At 40.1% G+C, this 17,363-nt stretch overlaps 1 protein-coding gene across 2 annotated transcripts in view; it reads left to right on the top strand.

The window, feature by feature from the left end:
* Positions 1 to 17,363, top strand: part of LOC311434195 (uncharacterized protein) — a 68,960-nt gene that overhangs the window by 11,271 nt on the left and 40,326 nt on the right. Inside the window, exons 4-5 of one of the 2 annotated variants that reach the window (XR_014691312.1) lie at positions 7,309 to 7,376; positions 10,501 to 10,876. The gene's annotated coding sequence lies outside the window, so the exon portion shown is untranslated. Of the gene's footprint in view, positions 1 to 7,286; positions 7,377 to 10,500; positions 10,877 to 17,363 lie in introns of those variants that run through there. The other variant, XM_084514207.1, reaches the window with a different exon arrangement.

A 17,363-nucleotide genomic window follows, 5' to 3' on the forward strand; every position in this document is an offset into this window, starting at 1 on the left:
CAAGTCTCTATCAGCTAGCTTAAGTGGTATCTACAAGTTTTTAGTGTTTGGGGTGATCATTTCAGCATCTTTTGGAATAGTTGTTCAAGGCCAAACCCTATTTTTACTCTTTTACTTGCTTCCTTTTGCATGGGAAGAAGTATAGGAAAAGGAAAGCTCCTTATATATATATTGGTGGTTGGCATGCTCTAAAATATAGCTTTAGCTTTTCTAGACTGAGAAATCAACTTTGAAAGCAAACCAACAATAGAGGAATTTATGATTATTTTTTTTCAAAAGCCACACATTGTCCTATCTTATTCAGAGCAGGATTTTTCTAACAACCAAATTCTATGAGAGTCTGTTTTTCAAAGTTATGTAATAAAAATAATTGTCAAAACTATTATGATAGTCTAGACTACACACAAAAAAGAGAACTCAAGGGAAATCATGGAGATTTTCCCATGGAAATAGAGAATGAAAAGACCAAAATGTTTCATCTATTGTAAATAAGTATTATCTACAACCTTTCAGAATAGTTTAGTTGCTTCTTGAAAGAAAATGGGTAGTGTAAATTGTTCTGGAAGAAACCATGCTATTGTTAGCCCTGCTCTGGTGGGTTAGTGATAAGAGCTTGGGAAAGCTCTGTGATTTCCTAAGTAGACTATTAGCAAAGCTTCCCTCCTCTGTAAGACACATGCCAGTCATATCAAATAGTTAGTCTGTCAGAAAAAAAAAACAAACTAAAACATCTAGTTTAGCTGGAATAAATGGTGGTTTCTCACTTGGAAAATTTTGTTCTGTTCAGAATTTCAGAAAAACAAAGATCTCTTGGGCTGAGACATGGTATGCCTGTACTGGGGGGTCAGGCAATAGCCTTACAAAAGGGGTGAGAGGAAGGCTTTCCTTAATCTTCCCAGCCTGACACTACGTTTTCCTCCGTTGATAGCATGTGGAAAATAGTTCATGTAAAAGGGAAAGGTGGTGGAATCAGGTGAGAGATTTCTGCATTACAGCAGTAATATGAGCAAAAGACCATTGCAGATGCAAACTGGGTCTCAAGGGCAATAGGATTTTGTCCGTATGTGCTAGTATTTGGGTCACAAGCTCTGAAAGTGGAGAACACAACCCATGGAGTTTGGGAATGGAAGCTGTGAAATGTTACGGTAGCAGGGTCATCCCTTGTGACTTCTGGTAATTAGATAAATTTTGCTGATTAACGAGGCCATGGTTTCATGTACGCTTTAAGCTAGCACTGAAAACTAACCTGACAAAGTGATTTGTTTTAACCTGGATATGCATCGCTGTGGCTGTAATATCACTTTTGCTGGGAGGGACAGGTATGTAGCTAGGAGTAGGTGGGAAGGGGAATGACGGAACAGTGTTTCAGCACCATTGCATGTTGGTAATGATTTAAACAGTATATAAAAGTAGCTTGAGAATACAAAAAAAAAATAAAAATAAAGGGGGGGCGGGAGTGACAATGAAATGTGTCTTCTTGGAGTGGGAAAAAAGCTTCCCAACTCTTTCCTAACTTTCCCAGACCACTATTTGCATCTTCTGCTGTACCTGCCTTTTTGGGTTAGGTGAGGATGCTTCCAGGCTGATAGCCATCTGATCAGGTAGTGATGCTTGCTCTCATCCTGAACTACTGGCATGTCTGAAATGTAATGCAAAATAAGTCCCCTTAAAAGTACACAACTAAAAAATTAACACAAAGTATTTTTAAACACAGAGGGAGGCTTTCAATGAAAGATAAAGTTCAGAAGTCAAAATTCAAACTCTTTGACTTCAAGGGAAGTTGTATGGTTTTTGTACAGTGTAGTCTGATACGTTTTAGTTTGGGCAACAGTTAACTGAAACTCTTTAAGTGAAAATGGTTAGCAACCTGGATTAATGGCATAAAGATTAAACTAGAAAAAAAAAAAAAAAAAAAAAAAAGAGTAAACACTGCTTTTTCCATGTAAGTTATGTAATTGATGCAAATAAGACCACTCTTTGCGTAGTCCACAAGAGGTTACTTGGAGAGCTGTGATATCACTGTGGAAAATCAGTAGGAAGTAGTACCAGTGGCAGGAGTGGTAAACATATCTCAAGGGAATTGTTTCCAGAAAAAGTAAGGTAAGGGTTCCAGAAAATCTGCTTTCTAGTAGCTGGATGGGGCAGGGTTGGTGGCAGTGGCAGATTCTGGGAGCAGCCCAGTGCTCCTCAGAAATATGATTGTGTCAGAAACGATGCAAATGTAAGGTGATAAGGCAGGCTGGAGGTCAACTCCCAAAGTCCACTGAAGACAAGCACAGCAAGGGCATGGCTGAGCACAGACCTGCCTACACAGCTTGGAAAAAGGATTGGAGGTTTCCACCAGCGATTAAACGTGCCAGTGGACTGTGTGTGTGGGTGAGGTCTCAGATGAGGCTGCTCAGGCTAATTAGAGTGCAAATAGATCTTAATCTTTCTAGGTACATTTTATTAGAGAAATCCCTTTTTGTATAGAGGAAAAAAAATACTTTCCTCTTGGATTAAGCTTTAGCCACTTTCATTTTCATCCCAGCAGAACTCCCTGTTACCAAAAGATCAAACAGTGCCAAATGCTGTTCTCGTTAAGAACACCTGAACAGCATATTCTTTGTATAAAGTTTATCCCTGCTTTTAATTGAGGTTAATTGTAGCTTTGCAGTAGCTACCCACAAGAGGGAAAAAAGTTTCCATGTCTGAGCTATAATTTGTATTTATAATTTTTATTATGATTGAAGGTATCACCAGTTTTAGTTCAAGGCACAAGTACACACACACACCAGCCAAAAACAAGTATTATTCCTCAAGTTTACTAAATAGGCCAAAAAATAATGTAGAAGTCTCACAACATCGATCCAGAGGGAGAGTTGAGGAGTCTGCGGACTTTGCCTTGCTCTTGTTTGCAGAAGAAATATTTTTGACCTGAAACGGAAGTCAAACGTTAGCTACAAAATGCTGTCACAACATGAAACTGAATGCTTTCTAGGGCTGCCAAATTAGCATATGTCAGAAGATGATAAGGCTCCAAAGAAGCAGGTTTTATTCTGTTTCTTCCTTTTTTTTGTTTGAGATGCAGATGGGGGAAAACATCTGGAGATTGTAGCCAACATTTGTCAATTGAGTTATTTAATTTTGTATTTGTTCTTTGTTTCCAGACAGATTTTCTGTAGTGAATGTTGCTAAAACACTTAAGTATGACATTTTTTCTCCTTCTTTGACAAGAGAAAAACCCTCTTCTCCTTCTTTGACAAGAGAAAAAGTTAAATGATTCTTTGAAGAGTAGTCCCTAATCCAGGGAAGTTAACTTCAGCCACTGTAAAAGCTGTCTTCTCTTGCTTCAGAAGATAAAACTGAGGAGCTTGGAAAGTCTTGGGAACTTGCTGCTAACCAATCTGCAAACCCCATATGCCTCCTATTTCTGTCACAGTGTTGGGACAAGGAACCTCTAAAGTCTTCTCAAGGAACCATACCTATCATCACGTTAACTAGCTTTGTTTTTAAGTATTTGCTTTGTAACGCAGTTCATATTTCCTTTGTTAATATAAATGCTCTTACTGAAGTTTTGGGAGTACGTTGGTTGTGTTCTACTAAAAGAAAGCTTTCCACCAAACGTTAATGTGTAGAATTCTTGTAGTCTGGAGTGGCCTTTTCAGCCGGGGTTATAAGGAAATAGCCAGTAACAAGGTTATTTTACTGTTCAGCTGGGATAAATCAGTCTGCTGCAGCATCTTGTATCTAAAACATGTGACTCTAATTGTCATTATTCTTTTTGTCAGCCAGCAGTTTGTGGTTTCCATCTCAGCAATACTCATTGTCAAAGAGCAATTTCACTTGTTGATCCTCCTTCTGTCTCCTGCTGAGGTAGCCGTTTTGGCCTGTTTCTGATCCAGCATTTTCCTTCTTCTCTAGAGACTGCAGGATTTGAACTTTGAACAAAGCTTTTTTCCTGCTTCCCCGTGTCCTTTAAAAATAAAGACAAGACCTCTTTGCTAGCTTATGGAGGTTTACCTTAAAGCCTACTTTTAGGCTCCTACAGAGAATAATTAGCTTCTTTCATGTCTGGCTGCATGTTCACAACTCTTCTGTTGCATTGGATCTAGGAAGCAAGTAGTGCAAAATTGGATTTATTCACCAGAAAACAAATGATCAAAACCAAAACTCTCCTTTGGGTCTACCCGTTGAACTGACTCATGGCATGATTTACTGAGAGGTAGGAGGGACAAGCACTACCTCGGGCTCTGCTAGCCTGAAGTTGTACTAGATTAGAGGGAAAAACAAGACACTCATACTATTAGCATTATAGTTTAGGAGTTCTTGGCTCAGTGCAAAAAAATACTCTTGCTTGTATATTCCAGCCAATTACTCATCTGCTTCTTTCTTTTTCTTAATTATTTGATAAATTACTTGCTATTAAAGTAATTAAACCATGAATCTTCACATTATTTATAATTTTTCTCATGTTAAGTTGTAATTTGCCCAACAGATATGAGGATAATTTACCCTATGATTGCACAGCGTTTAATGTACTCCTGCAGCAAATAACTGCTCTAAGCGGTGTGCCCTGTAAAGTGACATGATGTCACAATATTTCTTTGAAAATATAAAATTAAGTATTATTAAGTCCTATAATTATGTAGCTATAGGTTATCTTTGCAGCTTAAAAAATGGAGTCTGGTTCTTCTTGCTCTAGTATTCCAAGAATTTTATCAAAATTGTATGGGAATGAGCTTTGTGTTCTACAGAATGGGAAAGATGCATTTCCCCTGCCCTGTATTTCAATGTGAATCACTTCCTTGGTTCTTTTTTCTTTCCAAGAACTAAAGTTTTCCAACACATGTTTATAAAAGTGAAGCAAACAACAGCTATGTTTCAGGAGCTGTGTTCTTTTTGAAACACAAACACTCTGCTTTACCGTGTTTTTCTCGTTTAGAAAGATCCACTGCAGAGCCTGATAGCCCAAGACTGTCATGAATGATTTATGTGGAAGTATGCTTGCAAGTATGCCTGCATATGAACTGATTCAGTTCCAAATATTTAGGTATTTTTGGCATTTTAAACTTTCTGATTGTCTTATACAGTGGAAGAAAAGTCTGTTTCTCTTGGCTCTGAAATGGTGTGGATTGCAAAGTTGCTATTGTATGACTGGCTAGAAGTTCACTTAGAATTTTTGCTTTAGGCATATATTTGGAGCTCTTGATTTTTACCTGTCAAACTCTTATTTTTTTTTTTTAAGGTTCAATTATTGTCTGTTTCTTTTAAACCTTTTCCTAGCTCTAAAATAAATAGCTAGTTTTTCCCCCAGTTGTCAGTTACACCTGATCTGTGTTGCTTCTACCCTATCCTGCTGAAGTTTTTTGTTTTCTAAGGCACAAGACATTTTGTCAACTGAGGTAGGTTTTTCCCGGAGTTTGTCATTATAGGAAATCCGTTAGTCACTTTTCAGTCAGTTACCCAGGGAAGTTAAGTTTCACCAGCTGATGTATCTTTTGCACAGCTATCACATAGTCTGTTCGTGTTAGATATTTTTTTTTCAGTGTTGTATAAGCTCTTCATATTTAAGAGTATTATCAGTTGTTATGAATATGCAACAAACTTAAAACGCAAATGTACTTGCTAACTATTTTTATTGCATGGTTATTTACTTGGCATCTGCATAGTAGAATACTTGTATTATTTTAAGTGTTTTTTTAGGACTAGCTGCTAATTCATGTAAGTGCGTCTTGTCATTTAAAGGTTATAGTTTCTTAGTGTCCCTATACATCCCTGTTTATTCTAAAAACAGCGAATCCTGTTTTGAAGGTAATAGGTGATTCTTTGACATTACAATAAATATTGTGATGAATATAGTGAAATAAATGGTTTGTGCCATCTACTGGTCTGAATAGGATCTGCATTTCAGTTCAGACTGGATTGTTGCTGAAGCATACAGCGTGAAAAAGTAGGAAACTCACCATAAATAGTGTAGTTGTCTCTTCTGTGTTAAGTGCAACAAACGTTAAAGATGAGCTAACTGAAAGTGCAGGCGCTAACCCTTCTCACACCCCTGATCTCTCAGCCTAGAACTTTATCCTAATTTTGATAGAGCCTGGAAGCATTTGCAGGTAGGGCAGTCCTTTTTCAAGAGAAATTTAACTGTCTGAATTGGTGGCATAGAGTCCTGTGAATATCAACATGTTCTGTCTAAACATGTTAGATGGACTTGTACTTTCTATAATAATTCATAATTACACTATATCCCATTGTCACCTTTACTTATAAAACAGTATTAAAAAATAAATAAAATGCTTCCTTATGGATTTTCCCTGTATTTCAATGTTAAGCCTGGAGTAATAAAGCAGCCAGTATGGGGTCAACTTCAGTATAGCAGTTACGTAAGACCTTTTAGCTGAACCATCTTTGTATCCTGCAGCCTAATAATAGGCTATTGTGTTTTCTGTGATTTCTATAAAGCTCAGATTCCATGTTCAATTCTTAATCAATTCAGTATTAATGTTATCACTCATATATTTGACACATTTTGTATACATTCAGATTATCCTGCAATGAGCTTTTTCTCTTACTGTTGCTTGTTACTTAGTTATCTAAGGGCATAAACAGTGGATCCACAAATGCTACAGTGTCCCTCTAGTTATGGATGTTCTTTAAAAAAGGAGTAAAACCAAGAAAATATTAATGAAAAACACTTATGCGTTCTGAGGAGATTGTATACTTCCGTATTGTGTTCAGGGGTCCAAATGCTTCACTTGGTTACATAATCAAGAACTCATTTTCAGCTGAAATGTAGCCTGTGGGATGGACAACTGGCCTAGAAACAAGGAGGCTTTGGGTCTGCTTCTAATAAATCATTCCTCCTCACATTGCTTCAGTTTTCTCTGTCTGTAAGATACCTATTGGCCTCCTATGAAATCCTGAGATCTGTTAATGAAAACTACTGTATAAAGAGCTAATATATTTTAAATTGGTTTTGATGCATATTGTAACTGGTTATCTAAGTCTATGAAATATAAATTTTAGGGAGGTTCAGTATATTCAAATCCTTTAAGTTTTGGTTAATTTGGAATTATCTAAATGTGTAGGTATATATGTATTAAATTGTATGTTTGTGCAAGTTTCCTGATGCAACCACAGGTATAAAAATTGAATTACAATTTAATGAACTAATATACTGTATTAAACGTTAAATATTTAAGAAAAAGTAGTATTAATTCCAGAAAGATAGAATTTTATATAAGCACAAAAAATGCATTAAATGTGATGATACGAAGATATTATTAAAACTTGCAGCTTTTCAGATTGTCTTTCTTGTATTTGCAGGTAGATGCCTCAAATAGTTGCCTTTTCTTCTTCATGACTGATTACTATACCTGGGAAAATAAATTGTAGTAAGTGCACAGTTAACATGAATATCCATGGGGGGGGGAAAAGGTTAATTATTGCACTGATCGTAAGAGCTATAACACAGCAATAGCTCATACAGATGGAATACATAGTGGTCCATCAGTCTTGTTTGAAGCCAGTTGAATTCCAACGTTCTGTTCCTGCATGGAAATTTTTAAATTTTATTTATATATTCTTCCTTCAAACTGCAGGAATTCACTGGGGGGTGGTGGGGTCACTACTACAGCTGGAGGAAAATAGATGAAATTGCGTCATTCAGCCTGAGAGAGAGAAGGGAAGCTCTGCAGCTGCTTTCCCCTCATGGTCTTATTCCAGTTGCAAGCACTTGTATTTTCACATGCATGTTCACTGGAGGGTCCCGAACACGGGAAAGAGAATGGGATTGAATAAGTAGGACAGGCTGATGAGGTGCAGGGCATGGCCAGACAAGCACACCAACCAGCAGACTATGTACATGCAACCAGCACTCTTTAATCCTCCTGCCCCTCAATTTTCCCATGCTTCTTCCTCTCCAAATCACCTAGCCCCCTCTCTTTTACTTCCTACAGTTCCTCCCATAAACATCCCATAATAAATCCCGTGTTCCCCTGCATTCCACAATGCCTCCCGCATCCCTAGGCAGTAACCCTCCTGAGTCTGGAAGGTGATCTGTAGAGCTGGGGTGTGATGGGTTTCACACCTAGGCCACTAGTGCTGATGGCTCTGCTGGGACAGCCCTGGGAGGGGCCTGAACCAGGTGGTTTTCAGCTGTAACTCCTGTTCACTGCCTGCCCTTGTGTACCTGAGCCTCCCTGGATATGTGGAGATAGGCCTTTGAGGGGCTGATGGCTGTGTGATGGGCCTGGGAGTAGCCCAACAAGACATTGGTTGGATTGGTCCTGTTTTTCTGTGCTTCTTTGGGTGTGCTTCTACCACCTAAAATCTCCTTTTAGGAGATTGCTGTGATAACTGAATATAGCTGATTTATTTCCTATAATGATTATCTGGTCTTTCTCTAGGTAGTACAAATAAATATCAGTTAGATGGGCTCTCACATCTCATTCTTCCAGCATCTAAACTGGAAAAAGTTTCTAATTCCTACCTTCCTCCTTACTGTTGCTTTTAATGACTTTAATAATATTACTTTATTTTATGTGTAAGATATTATGAATTTGGTTTCGATTCACTACAATGGGAAGTATTAAGACACGTTTTGGGCAGGAACCTAATTCTATACAACTTTGTACTAGTGGAATAAAAAAAAGTTAGTCTGTGCAATGTTTGAAACTGCTTCTTAGTTTTGAAGCTAACTCTTATATTTACTCTACTAAGTGTGATTTGTCCGTCATCTCCTGAAATTCAGGAGAAAACTACAAACTTCCAAATTCTGGATCATCTATACAAATATTTTCTTATAGACACTACTGCATCACAGGTATTGAAAAATAGTGTGTTTTTAACAATAGATCTATAACAGTGTTGCTGGCTTGAGTTCCAAATGGTGCGCAATGCAATCCAGTTCTCTAGACTTACAAATACATTCACGCTACACTTGCATGTGTTCACTGGAAGAAAAGAGCCTTAACGGCGACCAGTATTTACCACCCACCTAGTTTACAATTAATTCATTTCAAATATGGAATGCTTTTTCACTAATCAATGATTCTTCTTAAATTAGAAGTGCATTTTCTCTGCATTTGTCTGGTTGTCATTGTTGTAATTGGTGAGACGCCCACACAGCTTACATGTGCTGTGTGTATATATTTGTAAGGTTCTCTAATGTGGTGTAGACCAGGTTTCCTTTTCAGGGAGACGCCTTTGTTCCTCACTTAATGGTTGTGTCAATGCAAAGCACAGCCCTCTTGCATATGCCCCCCAGCCTAGGTGCATTGGTGGCTTTTCTAGTATTAGAGAAGTTGTTAAATCATCCTTTAGGAATTCCAGGCATGAAGACAGTTTATCTTTTGCTGGGTATGTTTCTCTGATCCATCCGCCTGGGTGGGCATATCTTTGAAGCTTTGACTGATTTTTTACTTTGAGTTCTCTAATTTCTACACCCTTTCCCACATCCCACCCACACAAAGAAAAAAATATATATATAATTTTGAGAGAACAAAGTGTTTCTCACAAGGAATGAAACGGAGCCGCAGTGTAGCCTGCTGACTATGCCACTGCTAGCTTCTTTTCAGTAGTGCCTGGAGTCCTTCCAGTCCAGGGGCACTGCCTGAACGCTAAATAGTTGCACAGGTAGGCTGTTTCTAGTAGGTCCATCTATTTTTATGTCTTTGTGTGTTTTTTTTTTCTTTGTTTTTTAATGTTTACTTTTGTAAACTTCTGTTTGCAGCCCTCGTTTTTTGATGGTATCTTCTATTTTGCTGTTTCACTGGCATTTTTATTTTTTAAGCAAAATGTTAAAAGCGATACCTGTTTCTAGACAGGCTGCCATTGTGGCAGGTTCCCATCAATTCCAAGAGCAGGTTCCCAAGGACCATCACTGCTGTAAATACATCTGCAGAAAAATTCATGACATATAGCAGTCTTTCTCCTTGCTGAGACAAGAAAAGGTGCACCAACCAATTCCTGACCTAGGTTTGTCAGCACGCAGCTTAGTTTATTTCGTACTGGGGGGACAGCATGAAGGAGACTAGCATGATGGAGACCAGCAGAAAGCTATGAAGAGCTGAGTACAATGGATCTTAATACCTTCTATCATTCAGTCATGAGGTTAAGACAAGTTAAGTAACCTTTGGAAGAAGATAGGAGAGTATTAGTGATAATCTAAGAATCACAGAAATTAATATAAACGAGGAAAAACATGCTAAAGGCATGGAATCAGCTGTGAGTACTAGAGGCAAGCCTTCCTGTCCCACCAAAGTGAAATTTCATTAAGTATTTTTTGTCTTCTTCCATGTTGACTGTACAGCCCCACTTTTAGTATCAGTGCAGAAAGGTGATCCCAAGCTCCTCCATGAGCCTTGAATGGCTTCTGCTGCTGCTCATACAGCCAAGTCTTCCATGTACCTGATGTGGCATCCCCCTTCCCCTCCCAGGACAGCAGGGAGCAGGCAGCTGGCTTTTAAAGCCCAGCAAAGTTTGAGTCAGGCTTCACTCTGCTCCTGTGATTTATAGTCTTGAGCTGGAAGCTAAAGAAGCCTAGCACAGGGTCCGACACTTTGAGAGAGGCTCGTTACGGTAACAAGGTGAGAGAAAGCGGTAGAGGATGACAGAAGTGTCCAAAGCAGCCATCTGTTTCTCTTGCACTGGACTTGAGAGCCAAGCACGGGGCAGGGCATGGATGCTGGAGGCAGCTGTGTGGTTCCTGTAGCTCTGCCCCTCTTCGGCTACTCCTCAGTGGTGGGGCTGGCAGCATGGGCTCAGGCTCCTGGCCTGGGGGGCTGACAGGAGGTGATGGGAGCTGGGTTTTCCACGTAAGAGCAGGTTTGGTGGTAGGTCGGACAGAAGAGAGAAATATGTGCATCCTTCGTTACAAATCTGTCACCAAAAATTTGTGCGTGGCAGTTACTTAAATCCTCACAGCTGCCGCTGCTTCTCTTTTTATTTATTTATTTTTATTTTTTTCAGACGTTTTTACTTCTTGCAGTAGAGGGCTCTGCATTTAGGGCCATAATTCACAAAATCGGCACAGGTCCACGTGTGCTGATTAGGTAAGGGATTTGACTGAAAAGAGCCGTGTTCAGCGTGCTTTGTGGTCATGACAAAACAGCTGGCAGAGAGCCTGATTCTCCTTGCTTTATGATACCTGCAAGGCAAACTCCACTGGAAACAAAATCAGCCTCATCTCTTTGTAGCAGGGACAGCGTAGCATATCGCCTCGCTTCCGGATTGCATCTGCCGTTTGAATTCTTTCCCTTACTTTTTGTCTCCCCGACTCTCCTCCTCCTCGTCCCCCCAGCTTTAACCTTGCCCAGGGAGCGCGGAGGGCTGCTGGAATGCACATAAACACGGCACAAAGGCAGGGGCCGTGCTGCCGAAAGGTCAGGCCAGCCTGGCGGCACACAATGAGGTGCAGTGGAAATTTACAGCCTGTAGCTGGGTTGAGGAGCACTTCTCCTGCAAGAAATGCCCCGCTCATTCAGAAATGTGATACTTGCTGGAGAGATTCGGTGTAGAAAAGCCTGTGAGTCCTAGCTGTTGCTCTGGAAAGTGTTGTTGCAAAGGCCCTGCTCAATATTGAGGAGAGTTTGGGGTCATCTGTGACACACTTATGATAAGGGAAATGTGTTTTAATCACTCTAATCTAAACTTGCTCCGTACAGTGTCAGATTCTGCAATGCTGTTTTACCAGGACTTGTTCCATGTAAATTACCATGGTCTTAAGCATGACAGCTCTGCAGAAAAATGATAGCAAGTGTGACTCAGAGAAAAACGATCTGCAGCAATTGGAAGGGGCTTCACTCGGAATTGAGTTCAGGAGCTGTTGTCTGTTACCGTGTTGTATCAGAGCGTGCACACAGTTACGCAATGATATCTGCTTGAAGCTAGTCAGGTTTCAGAGGGATGTGGAGCAGTAACCAGTGGTAAATGCTGAAGTGATTTTTTCATTCATTACAAGCAGTAAATGCTAAAGTGATTTTTTCATTCATTCCCAAGAAAGAGCTGTCTATCAAATAAATTAATTTGCTAAGCATAATATGGAATTTATTTGTCTTTCCCCTTCCACTAGCTGCTTTTAGTAGGGACGCTCTCTAAGCTTTGGCATTTATTTTTACATGGCATTCTCGTTACTATCAAAAGATCTGGGTGAAGGGTCATGACAACAGTCCAGCTATTTAGCACAGTTTTTCTGTAAACAGACCAGTGAATTGTTTGGCCAGCATGAGGTAATAATTCCCCACTGCATTTTGAACGAGTGTGCTACACATACAAACAGGTTTCATTAACTAGTGTGAACCTCCAAGATGGAAAGGAAGTATAGGAGGAACAACCTCGTGATGTTCATGTTACAATTACAGCTGGAGCTGGGGGGTCATGCAGCATCTTTTGGGTCTGGCTTTTTGGAAAGGATAAATTTCTCCTTCTCATAAAGTGAACGTTGTTGCTCATGTTTCAACAGTGCTTGAAGACTGAGCTCTCATTCTGGCAGGTGCTGCCTAGAGTGAAGTGCCCGCGATGGAGATACTATGAAAGTAAATGCCATCATTTTCCTTGCAACAAAAAGCCTGTAGTTTGAATTTACAAGGCATGGTGTCCTTATTGTTCCCATTTCCAGGAGGTGAGGAATGAAAGGTCAGATATATCAAATGACTTAATCAGCATCATGAGGGATTCTGGTAGGATCAGGCTCTGGCCTTTTTTCTTTTCAACTGCAAGACCCTCCCGTTCCCTGACAGTCTTCCTTAGCTGGGGTTAGTCACCCACAGCCATGTCCCATGGCTTGGGGACAAAACTGCTGCGTGGTGTAGGCATCTCGCACTGCGTATATATGTACCGAACTCACCTCTAGCTCAAGTTCCACACAAAATTAACCTGGGAGATAATTTCCATTCCTGATAGCATAGGATGAGCATTACCTTTTTGTTTTTATTCATTACCTTTTTATTCTTTACTCAGTAGTAAAGAAGATTTACGTTTTTTCTATCCTTTCTTTTCGTGTAATCTAGCTCCCTTAGAAACACTTCCAAACTGTTCATGACATGCAGCCTTTATCACAGTCAATACCACAGCCATTCCAGTATGTTAAATTCCTTACTGCTAAATATGACTTCCTCTTTGCATACCTTGTAATGATCAATACAATTCTTTATTAAATATAAAAGATTAAGTGACCCCCCTAATCAGTTCTGCCAGCTACGAATCTGTCAGTTTATAAAGGCAGTGGAAAGATGAAGTGGTCGGGATCTTAGGGATCTTTGGAACCTCGTGAGACCTGAACCAGGAGTAATCTATTCTGTGGTGTAGCTGAAGGTGGTTTGTTTCTTCTCCTTAGGTACACCCAGTGTTACAGACATACTTTATGGTGTGGTTGAATACGTGCATCTGTGTGTAGAAAGTCTTTTATCAGAAAAGATAAGAGATGGAACAATTCAAAGTTTCAGTGAGGCCATATCAGTTCAGGCTAATTTAAAATAAAGGGCAACCAGTGTGGTTATAAGTATGTGGAAACAGTATCGCTAACTGGTGACTGAATCCTGGTGTTCTGATCCAGTGCAGACAATACAAAATAGCAGCAGTGTAGATCATCACCATAGATGTAAATTACTGTACTGGTCAGAACACACTGGTAGCAGACTTTAAAATTAAACCGTGTAAGATCTGGGAATGTACTCCACAAATGTCTTGCAAACTACTAGGAGATAGTATTTATCACCTTGCTAATGTTTTGTACACCACTGCTTTGTGTGAGGTGGTGTTAACACTGAGTCTAGGTAGATACCACTTGAGTTGTGAATGACAACCTTTTGTAATAACTGCAGCATTTCAAACATTACTTCCATGCTTTTATACAATGCTTCTAATCCACAGTTTACACAAAGACAGCTTTTTAGGCAGGCTAATTCAGGCTGATTGAAACGTGCACCCACTTTTCTGTGGTAAAGGGAGTGAGAGAGCTTCTAGACTGATGATCTAGCTGGGTCATCAGCCCAGCTCCAAACCTCTACACTAATCATAGTGTGTTACCCATGAGATTCTTAGCTTTAGGCCTTCATTATGATCTGTTTCATAAAATACTGTAGTGATAAGGTCCGTAGGTGACCAAATGGAAGACAAGACTGGAAAGTAGCTCGCATACTTTGTTTCTGACCATTTAGACAGACTGACAGTTTTTCTTCAGCCCTGTTCCCATATCAATGAAACAGATAAAATTAGTATTTTGAACTGAATCTCTACTCCTAAACTGGATTTGGCTTCGGTAAGTTTCTTGTCAGTCTTTCCAGTGAAGACTGAAATAAATAAGACATCTGATGCTTGGTTGTGAAGTCTCGGTACATGCAGGGAAGTATGCTTTCTGAGAAACCCCTGGGGCGAAAATATTCCAGGCACAAACAGAACCACAGAATCACAGAATTTCTAGGTTGGAAGAGACCTCAAGATCATCGAGTCCAACCTCGACCTAACACTAACAGTCCCCACTAAACCGTATCCCTGAGCTCTACATCTAAACGTCTTTTAAAGACCTCCAGGGATGGTGACTCCACCACTTCCCTGGGCAGCCTGTTCCAATGCCTCACAACCCTTTCAGTGAAGAAGTTCTTCCTAACATCCAACCTAAACCTCCCCTGGCGCAACTTAAGCCCATTCCCCCTCGTCCTGTCACCAGGCACGTGGGAGAACAGACCAACCCCCACCTCGCTACAGCCTCCTTTGAGGTACCTATAAAGAGCAATAAGGTCGCCCCTGAGCCTCCTCTTCTCCAGGCTGAACAAGCCCAGCTCCCTCAGCTGCTCCTCGTAGGACTTGGCATATAACCCCTCAAAGTTTCCTTGCTGTATGGGGAACCTGATCAAACAGAGCAGCCAGTTACGTCACGTGGAAGGATCATTTTTTATTCAGCAACCAGATGGCTAAAATGCAAAGAGAAGAAAATCTCTTCCCTTTCTATCCTTCTCTTTTGTGGGCCTCAGATACAAATTACCATTCAGTTTGAAAGCCTGGTTCTCAGTTCAGGCAACACTTTGTAACATCATCACAAAATTTTCTGTAGTATTGGCTGACTGCAGAAAGACATGTCAGCCTTGCAGAGTGTGACACTCTAAAGGTGATACTGCAACATGCTCCTTAGATGAATTCATGGCTCTATTAAGACAGGTAACCAGGAGGATGCCTGGCTATTTAGAATTACCTCGAGCAAATTCTGAAGGTGTTTGAAGGCAGTCGGTTTCCATTTCTTGAGGGTTTTGTTCAAGCTTTAAGGCAGAGTAAAAAATAAATAGCATGCAAATGGACATTACCTTTCCAGTTCTGAACAGCCCCTTTGCATGCTGCTAGAGATGATTTATGTGACCTCTGTCACAACTGTGTTTCAACGGAGTTTGTTCCCAGTATTAGCCCAGGCTGCTTTCAGAGTAACTTGGATACTATCTGTGTACAGGAGGTTGTTTAGTGTGAGCCTGGCAGAGCGGTAGCGACATGCAGGGGATGGTTTGTTTAGCTTGCCTTGAGATTGCAGAAGGTCGCCTCTAGCAGTAACGTTCCCTATTGCAGTTCACAACACGATGTTTTGACTACGCATTTAACTTAAAATCCATTCCTGGCCAATGAGTGGACACAGGAAAAGAACAACATATGAGTACTGATTAGGAGGACTATGTGACCTACTTAGGAGAGGTGGCAGTGATCTAACACCAGTTCTCAGCTGGAGACTGTAAAAATTGTTTTGAATTTGTCTGCATATTCAACCACTGCTCTGCGAAGAAATCTTGCTTAGGTTTGTAGATTTGTCTCAGTAAAAATAACTGCATGCATGTGCATGGAAGACTTCAAGTCTTTTAAATTCCTTATCCCCTCCAAAAAAAAAAAAACACCTTTCACTACTCTTTACTGTATCAGGAGTTGTTAATGTTATGTTTAAATTTCTGAGTACAAAATGAATACCGTACCTCCAGTTGTTTTAAAACACACTAACTCCTTTTTGTTCGTATATGTGTACTTGGAGTCAGGAAGTTTGAAGACCAATGCAGATTGCTTCCTGTGTCCTAACATTTTGGGTTTAGCTTCTTACCTACCATATGCTTCTGTAGTTCTTTGGGGAATTCTTCACAGTCGTCACAGCAATGTAAAAGACCCTGAGGTTCAAAGATGTTTCGTAGTGTTTGTACTTCCTGTAGAAATACAGAATATTAATGTGCTGTGCTGCTAGCATACTGGTGTTACATGCTGTTTCCTGGTCTTACTCTGATGTCTCAGTGTCTTCTGTGATGTTCTAAATGCCCCCAAGCTTAGCAGAGCAGTGACTGCAGGGCAGCGAAGGGAAAAGAGCAAGATAGTCAAATTCTACAGTGATAAACCAACTACAAAAGCTTTATGGAAGAGAGAGTATCTAAAAGTAGCTTGATTAAATCTACATCGAACTAAGGCTGGGTCTGTGAAATAGCGAGCCTGGGTTTCCTTTAGGTTAGTGTCTCCTTTTTATCTACCAGTGCCAGTTGAAGCTTTTCTTTTAATTGTATTTATGATACCCACACGTCATGGAATTTGATGGTATAATGTGACATCTTCTACTAGACTCTAAAATAGTTGAATCCAAGTACTAGCACACAAGGCTCATATGTGATTTTTCGTTTGTTTTGTTAGAGACACCATAAACTAAATTCTCCTTCAAATTCTGAAGGACACCAAACAGCAATCTGTGGGCTTTCACTGCCCCTGTCTGTCATTCTGGGCTCTCAAGTGTTTTTAGGCACTAACATGATATCATTTGAGAAAGTGGTTTAATAATCAGGGGTCCTAGTCCCTGCATTTTGAGAGTGCTCTGATCCACCCATGCCATTTTCTTTTGAGATTACTCATGCTTTTGGCAGGGCTTAGCTTGCCTTTCTCCTGAGCTGGCCATAATGCAGGTGCAAGTTAACATTGTCAAGTATTAACTTGGTCTTGTTTTTTCTGTGAAAAGCCAAAGAAAGCCCTAATCTGACTTCACATCTGTGTCTTTATCTAGAACATTTTTCAGCATGAGTTGCAGATTAAAGGCACAAGTTATGAATTGTGGTGTCTTTATACCCTCATTGACAATGTATCCCATCAGTCTCAAGAAAAAACTGTTCTCACACTGGGGAATTCAGCTGTTGAAGATACATTCACGTGTAGTGAGATCCAAGTAAAATTAAATCCGAAGTGGCAATAGCCCAGGATGAAACTTGATGCTAATTGTACATAAATAGTAGAAGGGCTGTCATATGACAGTCTATAATCAATAAAACATGCCTGTTGTGACTAATGTGCTTGTCAGATGTCTTCACTGGGACAGAGTGTTGGCACTGTTGTTTACCTTGCTGTCTCCAGTTCTGCTGGGGATTTAAGCTTTGCTATGTATT

The sequence above is a fragment of the Aythya ferina genome (assembly GCF_964211825.1).
Source record: "Aythya ferina genome assembly, chromosome: 3".
NCBI classification, from domain to species: Eukaryota; Metazoa; Chordata; class Aves; order Anseriformes; family Anatidae; genus Aythya; species Aythya ferina.